Here is an 11,780-nt window from a genome sequence, read left to right as displayed (position 1 = left end):
CTTGTGTCTTGCTTAAGTGTTTTCTCATTTTAATTTTTGTTGTCGGTCTGTCCTTGGTTTAATCTCTGGATTATCACCCAAATCTTCCTGATATAGTTGCACCCTAGGTTCTGAGTCTCTAACGACCCACAGACATTCTCATCTTCATAACATCAGAGAAAACAGCTCGTCAAATCAACGGCAATGCTTTACCCCAACTGATACAATCAGCAACACATTAAGATCAAGCACAACTTGGACACTGACCACCTGTGGTAGTTACTAGTCTATCACCCTTAAATCATTTGAATTAAATTGAAATCAAGAAGCAGTCCAGAACATGTCTGCAGTGAACAAACTTTTCAATATAGTATATTTACCATTTAATGGCTCAGACAGAGTGAGGATGCAAGACCCCTGATCTCAGGTAGCTGATTGCTGAACCCCATGATGCTGACTGACCTCGGGCTGCAAGGCCCAGATTGAGTTCCCCCTCCTTCTGAATGGTTGAACTCCACAACGTTCTATTACAGGTTTCCCACACCCTTTCTTTAAAGATGTTCAAAGTTGGAACTCAGAAAAATACCCTTGATGACCATCTCTGTCTTTGCAAAGTGGGTCCAAAGACTTGAACAGTCAGGAGGTCTGAGAGTGTGGGTGGGGTTTATGGGGGTTCAGGGGCGCCCATATGGCTACCTTCCCGGTGCTTGAGCGATGGCTGCTGGGTCGGGCGCAGGCGTGGTTCTCCTTCCCGAGGTGGATCAGGGCCTGGCCTACCTTCCTGGTGCTTGAGCGATGGCTGCTGGGTCGGGCACAGGCGTGGTTCTCTCTTCAGGCTGAATTATTGCAGGTATTGAATAAATATTTTAGGGATTAAGAATAATTTATTATTTAAGCTTACATTTTCAGTTATCATTTGAAGTGAATTATAAATAATTCCAGGAAGTAGTTGGTAGAGCTCCAGTTGTGTGGGGTAGAAAAAGTGATGTAGAACTTGCCCTTGCCCTTGAACTTGACCTTAATTCAAGATTTGCAAGAATTTGAAAAGCCCTGGAGTCTGTCCTGTCACAAGGCAGGGCCTACTTGGACAAGACACCACCAAGTTTTCTTCAAAAAACATAGAGGTGCTAGAGAGCTATAGATTGAGATCACTTTCCATGACATCAGAACATTTTTGTCCTAGAACAAAGCTATAGGATAAAACATGTTGATAGGATATACTAATACTACTACTAATAAAATAATGATAATGATTAGTTTTTGAAAATGTATTGATAGCTAATTTTTAATGTAGTAACTCTAGTATCAGCCATTGCTCAAGGGTTATACATATACTAACTCTTCATTCCTATTCTAGTCACTTTAAGATAACCCTGTTATGGTTATCTAGGCTGATATTTAAAAATTTTTAATTAACACAATTTTGTGATGCATAATAATTACACTCATCTTGGGTGGTACTTTTTCACTTAATTTAATTTTTTATTATGGTTAAATATACACAACATAAAACTTAATCATCTTAAACATCTTTAAGTATAAAGCCTGATGGCATTAAGTGCACTCATTTTGTTTTGCAGCCATTACCTCGATCCATCTCCAAAAAGCATTTCACTCTCCCACTTGAAACTATACCTGTTGAACAATAACTACCCATTCCCTGACTCTGGGCCCATGACATCACCATTCCATTTTCTGTCTCTATGAATTTGTTTACTCTATGTACCTCATGGAAGTAGAACCTTCCAATATTTGTCTTTTTGATGCTTGTTCATTTCACTGTATAATGTTCAATCATGTAGCATGTGTCAGAAGAATCTCATAGCTTTTAAGGCTGAACAGTGTTCCATTGTGTGTACATAAATATTCTATTAATCCACTTGTCTGTCCATGGACACATGAGATGCTTTTACCTTTTGGCTGATAGGAACACTGGGGTACAAATAATCTGTTAGAATTTCTGAATTCAAGTCTTTGAAATATGTTCTCTTGAGTGGATTACTGAATCATGCAGATAATTTTTATATTTAATTTTTGAAGACTCACCATACAGTTTTCCACAATAGCTACATTTTTCATTGTCATTAGCAATACACAAGGGTTCCAATCTCCCCATGTTCTTTCCAACACTTGTTATTTTTTAGGCTAACACATCTTGATTAATGCCTAGAAACTTGATGGCAATGGAATAGGATCAAGGCCATTTATGATATTCATACACACAAATCATTACAGTGCTATAATTTGGTAAAGTATAGCTTTGGTGGTAGACTCTCATGAGAAATTATAATTTAAGTAGTTGATTATCAGTATTAACTCTGTTTTTAATTAATTAAAATGTTTAAAGAAAATGTTTGAAACTTTCATGCTAAAAATGGCTAAGATTAATTTAAACTGTCAGTCCTACATTAGGACTGAACAGCTCATCCCCTTTAGCAGAGAGATGTAGGGACATGGAGAGACTGTAATACTGTATTTTGAAGTCAGAGCTGAATGTAATTTTATAAAATGAAAAAATTTTTTGGTAGTGGGGAAATGAACCCATGGCTTCTACACTAAACTGCATGCCCATCCCCTCCCCATTTCTTCATTTTTTAATTTGAGGTCAGGGTCTGATGAAGTTGCTAAGCTGCTCAGTCTGGCTTTAAACTTGCAATCTTCCTGTCTCAGCCTCCTACAGGTGCTGGGATCACAGGCATGTGCTACCACGCCTTGCTTTAAAATTAAACTTTAACAAAAAATTAGTCAGGAAATTACTCTTGGGTGTCAGTTGACTTAAATGAAGCAGCTATTCAGTCTAATGCATTAGAATTACTCATGGATCTAGTAGTTAAGATAAATTAAAATTAAAATTTCTTGTGCAGACTAGTAGCATTTCACAGTATTTGTTCATCTGGATACTCAGTATGTATTTTTAAGTCTTTGGATTTTATTTCATCCTATCTGCAGTGTTTAATCTCTTCTAAAAAAGCTTTCATTTTATGCTATTCTGCAAAATGCAATTCTTTTCATTCTCTTCCTTCTCAAAGACTAAGAGAGTCAATACATATGTGAAACTTAAAATTGAACCCCAGAAAGTTAGCCATGAAGTTTTCAGTGATCTGCCATTCCCTAGCACTATGACAGTAACAAACCCCCTCTGCTATTCTGGCTGCCAGCTCTCCTGCTCTTTGCTCTGCCTGTTAAACTCATTGTGAGGAGCCAGAAGATTTCCTATCTCTCTTTGTAATGCCATCATTCATCTTTTCTGTGAATCCCTTCCTTCCTTTTTCTTTCTTTCTTTCTTTCTTTCTTTCTTTCTTTCTTTCTTTCTTTCTTTCTTTCTTTCTTTCTTTTTCTTTCTTTCTTTTTCTTTTTCTTTCTTTCTTTTTCTTTTTAGTATGGGGGGTTGAATGCAGGGCCATTATACTCTGAGCTTCATCTCCAGTCTTTTTTTTAATTTTTAATTTTGACACACAATCGCACTAAGTTCCTAAACTACACTCAAACTTTTGATCCTCCTGGCTGAAGTCTGCCAGAGTGTGGATTACAGATGTGCACTACCATACCTGGTAGCTATGTCACGTTTTGAGTTATAGGTCAGTGATACAAATGGATCACCAAACCAAAACAAGCGCATTAATTTTTACCGTAAACACATTTGTGAATCCAGAGTGATTTTGATTTGAGAGTGAGGAAACATAAAATAACTTGGCCAGCCACAGATTAAAAATACTTGGAAAAGGACACATTTGTATAGAATATGTACAGTCTTTTCTTATCATTTTCCCCTAAACAATACAATTTAGCAGCTATTTACATAAAATTTGCATTTTATGAAATGTTATAACTAATCTAGAGATGATTTAATGTATATAAGAGATTGTGCATAAATAAATACAAATGCCTACAGATGCTATACCACTTTATATAAGTTTGGCATTCATGAGTGGTCCAGAAACCAGTCCCTTATGCTCATTGAGGGATTAATATATTAAAATGAGATGTGTCTGAGGTCTTGTCCAGTATGGAATCATGCTCTGGCCACTTCATATGTTACAGTCCTAATATCCAGCACAGACATTCCACATTTAATGACCAAGTTCCATTCCTGTGACTAGACTACCCAATAAATTGGTTGCTAAATGAGGAATTGTATATAGTATGTACATTATAATATTCAAATAAATGGTCAAAGGGAGCTCCAACTTGATGACTTTATTTTTACTTGTATAACTCTTGCATGCAGTACCGTAATGTACAACAGAATGTAAAACTAGAGTATCATACTGTGTAGTATAATCAGCAAAAGTTACAGTACTGTATAAACAAGATGTACTGTACACAAAAAAAGACATTGAGGTTCTGTAGAGAAGATGTGAAGAACTGTACAAAATTAGATGGTCCACAATTCCCAACAGTGTGCCTCAGTAATAAGTCATTAAGCAGGTCATTAAATGAGGAATATCTGTACTCTAAATGTAACTTTGTTTGACAACAGGATTGTTACAGATAGCACTAGCTAAGGTGAGGTCCCACTAGAGTAGAATGGACCCTTATCCGTACCACAGCTATCTTTATAAAAAAGGACACAGACACACAGAGTGAGAGCTTTCTGAAAATCTGGAATACTGCCAGAAACCAAGGGACTCTTAGAAGCCAGAAAAGAGCCTGCAACACATCTTTCTTGATTCTTTGTGGGGAGCATCGTCCTGTCTACACCTTGATTTTGGATTTCTGCCTCTAGAAATATAACAGAACCAGTTTCTATTTATCTAAGTCACTCAATCTGTGGTACTTTGTTATTGAAGACTTAGCAAATTAACTTATAAATGGTTACCAGTTATTCCAATAGTAATAACCACCCTGAAGGCCACTGATCTGCAAAGTTACTTCTGCAAAATACTAAGTTCTGGTATGTATGAGGGTTGATTTGTTTTTTGTTTGATAACCAGGTTTTTTTCCATCATAATTTTTTATTAGTACACATTTACAGTACAAAATGACCAAATTCATTCTGGGCAATTTGTACCTGTACCTAACACATCTTAGCTTTGTTTGTCCCCTTCCCCTCCCAACCCTCCAGACCTTCTTCCCCTCCCCATTTGCAGATGCTCCATTTACACTTTTTTCCCTTCAATTCTTTTAAATCCCCCTTTTTTCTTCTCCCCCTCCTTTACCCCATCTCGTTACCTTTCCCACCGGAAAAAGTTCTTCCTCCTGCCTAATATCTGTCCTCTATTTTACTCCTTATTTATACCTTGGGGTTTTCACATATGAGAAACTATACAATATTTAAGCTTGGGTCTCTGATTTATTTCACTTAAGATTATTGGTCTCAAGGTGCATTCCTTTATCTAAAAATGCCTCAAGTTTACCTTCCTTTATGGCAAAGTAGTACTCCATTGTATATAAATACTATATTTTTGTTATCCATTCATCTGTTGGTGGGCATATGGCTATTTCCAAGATTTAGCGATTGTGAGTTGTGCTGCTATAAACATGGGTATGCATGCAACACTGTGGTACTATGACTTCAGCTTTTTCAGGAAGCTATCTAGAAGAGAAATAAAAGGGTCAAGTGGGAATTCTGGGTTTTGTTTTGTTTTTTGTTTTTTTTTTTTTGTACTAGGGACTGAACTCGGGACCTTGTGCTTGCAAGGCAGGTGGCAGAACAACTGAGCTAAATCCCCAGCCCTCAAATGGAAATTCTATTTTTGGTTTTTTGAAGAATCTCCATAATGATTTCCATAGTGGTCATACCAATTTACACTCCCACCAACAGTGGATAAGTGTTTCATTTTTCCCAAACCATGCCAGAATTTGATATTGGTTGATTTCTCAATGATAGCCATGATTTCTTTTCTTTCTTTTTTCTTTTTTTCTTTTTGGTACTGGGGATGGAACTTGGGATCCTGCACTCTAAAAGCAGATGGCAGCACCACTGAGCTAAATCCCTGGCCCTGATAGCCATTCTTTCTCAAGTGAAATGGCATCTCAGTGTTTTAATCTACAGTTCTCAAATGACTTTTTAAAATGTATTTATTGGCCATTTGTACTTTTTCATCTGAGAAATGTCTGTTCATTTCAAATGACCATTTTTGGACTGAGTCTTTAAATTTGGGGGGGGGTCTAACTTTTTGAATTCTTTATATATTCTAGATATTTATTCCTTGTTTGAGGAGTAGCTGGCAAAATTATTTTCCCATTCTGCAGGATGTTTCTCACTCTGTTGGTGGTTTCATTTGCTTTAATTTTTTTTTTTTTTTGGGGGTTTTTTTTTTTTTTTTTTTTTTTTTTTGTACCAGGAATCAAACTCAGGACCTTGCATTTGCAAGGCAGGGGACAGAACCACTGAGCTAAATCCCCGGGCCAGTTCTATGTGAATTTGAAGATTGTTTTCCTTAGCTCTGTGAGGAATACTATTGGTAACAGTTTTGAAAGAAAGGTCATTTCACCATATTATCACCATATGGGTTCTGCCTGTCCAGGAATTGGGGCGGGGGTAGCTTTCCTTTTCTGATGTTCTCTTTGATTTCCTTTTTCAGAATTCTGTGGTTGTTTTTGTTTCTGTTTTGTTTTGTTTTTTGGTACTAGGGATTGAATTCAGGACCCTGCACTTGAGAGGCAGAAAGTGGTACCACTGAACTAAATCCCCAGCCCCCAGAATACTATAGTTTTTATTGTAGGCATCTTTCACTTCCTGGTTAAGTTAATTAACAAGTATTTAATTTTTCTAAAAATTGAATTAATTTTTCCTATTGCAAAAGATATTTTCCCTCAATTTCTCTCATTGTGTTTGTTATTCATGTAAAGGAATGCTACTGATTTTTGAGTGTTGATTTTGTGTTCTGCTACATTAATAAATCTGGTTATTAATTCTAAGAGACTTGGTGGATTTTTTTTGGATCTATGTACAGGATCACATCATCAGCAAATAATGATAATTTAACTTTTTCTTTGCCTATACATATCCCTTTTATTTCTTTATCCTGCTTAATTGCTCTTGCAAGTGTTTTGAGTGCTGTGTTGAACAAGAGTGGTAATAATGGACATTTTGTCTTGTTCTTACTTTTAAAAGGAAAGATTTTAAATTCTCCTCATTTATTTTTTTATTTTATTATTTTTTTCCTCATTGAGTTTTTTGGTACATTTTAGGTTTACAGTACAGTTACATTCACTATTGGGATCTTGTACCTTTATATGACAGGTCTTGGTTCTCATTTTTTCCCCTTGTCTTTGCCCTCCCTTCACCCCTCCTCCCTCCCCCTTTACAAACACTTCATTTCCATTTCTTCATTTTCTCATATTTTTTTCTTTTCCCTTATTAGCTTTCCCCTACCCTTCCCACTTTCCCTACACCTTTAGCTCCTTTGTTCCTATTTTACATTGCCCATTACAGCATTAGAATCTTATGTACTATTATAGTTTATTTTTATACCAGAGAAACTATTCGGTATTTACACATGTGTGACTTATTTATTTCACATAGGAGTATATCCTCAATATGTATCCATTTTCTTATGAATGACTCTAATTTCTCATTCTTTATGGCTGAGTAATATTCCATTTTATAGAAAAACCACATCTTCCTTATCCAACTGATAAAGATATGGATAAAATATCCATTTTTCCAACTGATGGGCAGATGCGCTGTTCCAAGTCATAGCTATTACAAACTGTGCTGTTATAAACATAAGTGCACATATATCTCTGTGATATGATTCTTTTAATTCTTTTGGAAAGATACCCAGCAGAGGGTTGGCTGGGTCAAATGGAACCTCTAGTCCCAGCTCTTTGAGGTATCTCCATATTGATTTTCACAGTGGTTGCACCAGTCTGCACTCCCACCAACAATGGAGAAGGGTTCCTTTCTCCCCACAACCCCACCAACATTTTTTATTGTTTGATATCTTGATAGCAGCCTTTTTTTGTGGGGTGAGGTGGAATCTCAGTTGTTTTCATCAGTTTCCCCCATTTAATGTGATATTAGCAGTGGGTTTGTCATTAATGGCTTTTATTAGTTTGGGATAAAGACCCTCTATATCTCTTTTGTTCCATGTGTTTATCATAAAAGGATGTTGGATCTTGTCATAGGCTTTCTCTGTCCGCTGAGATGATAATGTGTTTTTTGTCCTTGCATCTGTTTATGTGACATATTACATGTATTGATTTGCTTATGTTGAACCATTTTGCATCCCTGGGATGAAGCCTAGTTAGTCATTATGTACTTTTTTTTATGATTCATTGCATTGTTTGCTAGTATCTTTTCCCCATTTTTTGCAACTCTATTCGTTAAAGATATTGGTGTACACTTCTGTTTTTTGGTTGAATCCTTGTCTGGTTTTGGAATTATGGCAATGGTAGTATCTGTGAATGACTTTGGGATCCTCCCTCCCTTTCAATTTCATTGAAAAGGTTGAGAAACATTGTTATTAGAACTTTGCTGAAGTTTTTGAACAATTCGGCAATGAATCATTCTGGAACTGGGCTTTTATTAGTTGGTAGGCTATTTATTTATGATTCATTGACCACTTCTCAGTCTTTTGGCTAAGATCAAGTGAATTCATGCTTCATTTTTATTTCCATTAAGTTTATTGGTATATTTTAAGTATACAATACAGTTACATTCATCACTGGGATCTTGTACCTTTGCATGATGTATCTTGGTTCTTAGTTTTTCCCCATTCCCCTGTTCTCCCTTCGCCTTCTCCACCCTTCCCTATTTACAAAGACTTTGTTTCCTCTTTTTCCTTTTCCCATATTTTTTCTTTTCCCTTCTTTCCTTTTCCCTAAACCTCCCACTTCCCCTACTTCTTCAGATATTTTTTTGCTATTTCACATTATCAATTATACATTTTGATCCTTATTTACACTTTTAGTTTTTCATACCACAGAAACTAATTGGAATTTATACATGTGTATCCTGTTTATTTCACTTAAGGGTATGGTCTCAATGTGCATCCTTTTATCAATGTATGTCTCTAGTTTCTCACTCATTTTTTTTTTTCTTTTTGTACCGGGGATTGAACTTGGGCACTTGCACTTGTGAGGCAGGAGGTGGAATAGTTTCTTATTCTTTATGGGAGAGTAGTACTTTATTTTATATATGCAAAAAATCTTTATCCAGTCTCCAGTTGATGGGCAATTGGGCTAGTTCCAAGTTGTAGCTATTACAAACTGTGCCACTATAAACATGGATGTGCATACATCGCTGTAGTATTATTCTTTAAAATCTTTTGGGAAGATACTCAGCAGAGGAAATAGCTGTGTCAAATGGGAACTCTAATCCTAGTTCTTTGAGGAATCTCTATATTGATTTCCATAGTGGTTGCATCAGTATGCACTCTCACCAACAATGAGGAAGGGTTCCTTTCTCCCCACAACCCGGTCAGCATTTGTTATTGATTGATTTCATGATAGCAGCCATTCTTTCTGGGATGAGGTGGAATCTCAGTGTTATTTTCATCTGCATCTCTCGAATAACCAGTGCTATTGAACATTTCTTCATGTGTTTATTTGCTGCTTTTGCTGCTTTGTCTGAGAAATGTTTGTTTATTTCAGATGCCCATTTTTGAATTGGGTCTTTATATTTTTGGGGGGGTCTGATTTTTTAAAATTCTTTATATAATCTAGATAGTAGTCCTTTGTCTTAGGAATAACTGATAAAAGTTTTTTTCCCACATTGTGGGTTGTCTCAGCTCTCTTGGTGGTTTCTCATGCAGTGCACAAGCTTTTTAAAAGGCAAGATCCCAGTTGTTGATTCTTTGTGCTAATTCCTGTGCTACTGAGGTTTTGTTCATGAAGTCTTTTACTATGCCAATGTCTTTGAGAGTTCTACCTGCCTTCCAAGCAGCTTAGTGCTTCTGTTTTAATATTTAGATCTTTAATCCACTTCAATTTTAGTTTAGTGCACGGTGAAAGATAGGAGTCTAGTTTTAATATTTGGTAGGTTGAAATCCAGTTTTTCCAACACCATTAATTTATTTGGTTGTTTATTTATTTATTTCAGAGTTTATTGGTACTTTTTAAGTATACAGTACAGTTACATTTATCATGGGGCTCTTGTACCTTTACATGACAGATCTTGGTTTTCATACCCACCCTGCCTGCCCTTTACCCCCTCCCCTCCCCTATTTACAAAGACTTTGTTTCCATTTTTTCCTTTTCTCAATTTTTTCTTTTCCCTTTTTTCCTTTCCCCTACCCTTCCCACTTCCCCTACACTTTTAGCCCTTTTCTTCCTATTTCACATGGTCAGTTATACAATGTGGATCTTATTTACACTTTTAGTTTTCACATCAGGGAAACTATTTGGTATTTACATGTGTCTTATTTATTTCACTTAAGAGTATGGCCTCAATATGCATCCATTTTCCTATGAATGACTCTAACTTCTGATTCTTTATTAGATGCATAGTGCTGCATTTTATAGAAAAACCGCATTTTCTTTATCCAGTCTCCAAATGATGGGCAATTGGGCTATTTCCAAGTTTTAGCTATTACAAACTGTGCCACTATAAACATGAGTGCACGTATATCACTGCGGTATGATTCTTTTAATTCTTTTGGAAAGATATCCAGCAGAGGGATAGCTGGGTCAAATGGAACCTCTAATTCTAGTTCTTTGAAGTATCTCCATATTGATTTCCATGTTGATTTCACCAGTCTTCACTCCCACCAACAATGGAGAAGGGTTCCTTTCTCCCCACAACCTTGCCAACATTTTCAACACCATTTATTAAAGAGGCTATCTTCCCTCCAGTGAGGATGGTTTTTTGGCTCCTTTCTCAAAGATGAGGTAGCTGAGTATATCTGAAGTCATTTTTGAATCTTCTAATCTATTCCACTGATCCTCAGGTCTGTTTCTTTGCCAGTACCATGCTGTTTTTATCACAGTGGCTTTGTAGTATAGTTTCAAATCGGGAATTGTGCTACCCCTGTAATGTTACTGTTGCCTAAAATTGCTTTTGCTATTCTAGTCCTCTTCTGATTCCAAATGAATTTTTGGGTTGTTTTCTCAAGTTCTGTGAAATATAGTGTTGGGATTTCAATCAGGATTGCATGGAATTTATATAGTAGTTTTGGAAATATAGCCATTTTCAGCATATTGGTTCTTCCCACCTAGGAGCAGGGGATATCTTTCCATTTTCTTATATCCTCTTTGATCTCTTTTTTCAGAGTGTTGTAGTTCTCAGTGTAGAGGTCTTTTGCTTCCTTCATTAGATTGATTCCTAGATATTTCATTTTTTTTTGATGCTATTGTGAAAGGAATTGTTTTACCAGTTCCTTCTTCAGTGAATCTGTTATTGGTGTACAGGAAAGCTATTGATTTTTGTGTGTTGATTTTTGTATCCAGCTACTCTACTACATTTGGTTATTAAGTCTAGAGAAGTTTTAGTGGAGTTCTTGGTGTCGTCTACATAGAGTACTATATCATCTGTAAATAATAACAATTTAACTTCTTTGCATCCCTGGGATAAATCTGACTTGGTCAGGGTGTATGATCTTCTTGATGACCCTCTGTATTCTGTTTGTCAGTATCTTATTGAGGATTTTTACATCTATGTTCATTAGGGAGATTGGCCTATAGTTCTCTCTCTCTCACTCTTTTTTTTTTGTTTTGTTTTGGTTTTTTTTTGGTTGGGTCTTTGCTTTTGTAATCAAAGTAACATTTGCTTCTAGGAATGAATTTGGAAGTATTGCTTCCCTTTCAATTTCATTGAAAATTTAAAGAGTAGTGGCGACAGTTCTCTAAATGTCTTGTAGAATTCAGCAGTGAAGCCATGAGGAGCTGGGCTTTTCTTTGTTGGTAATTTTTAA

The sequence above is a fragment of the Fukomys damarensis genome, unplaced genomic scaffold, assembly GCF_012274545.1.
Source record: "Fukomys damarensis isolate Sample0158 unplaced genomic scaffold, DMR_v1.0_HiC HiC_scaffold_5, whole genome shotgun sequence".
Taxonomy (NCBI): domain Eukaryota; kingdom Metazoa; phylum Chordata; class Mammalia; order Rodentia; family Bathyergidae; genus Fukomys; species Fukomys damarensis.
This window is presented reverse-complemented; position numbering follows the sequence as displayed.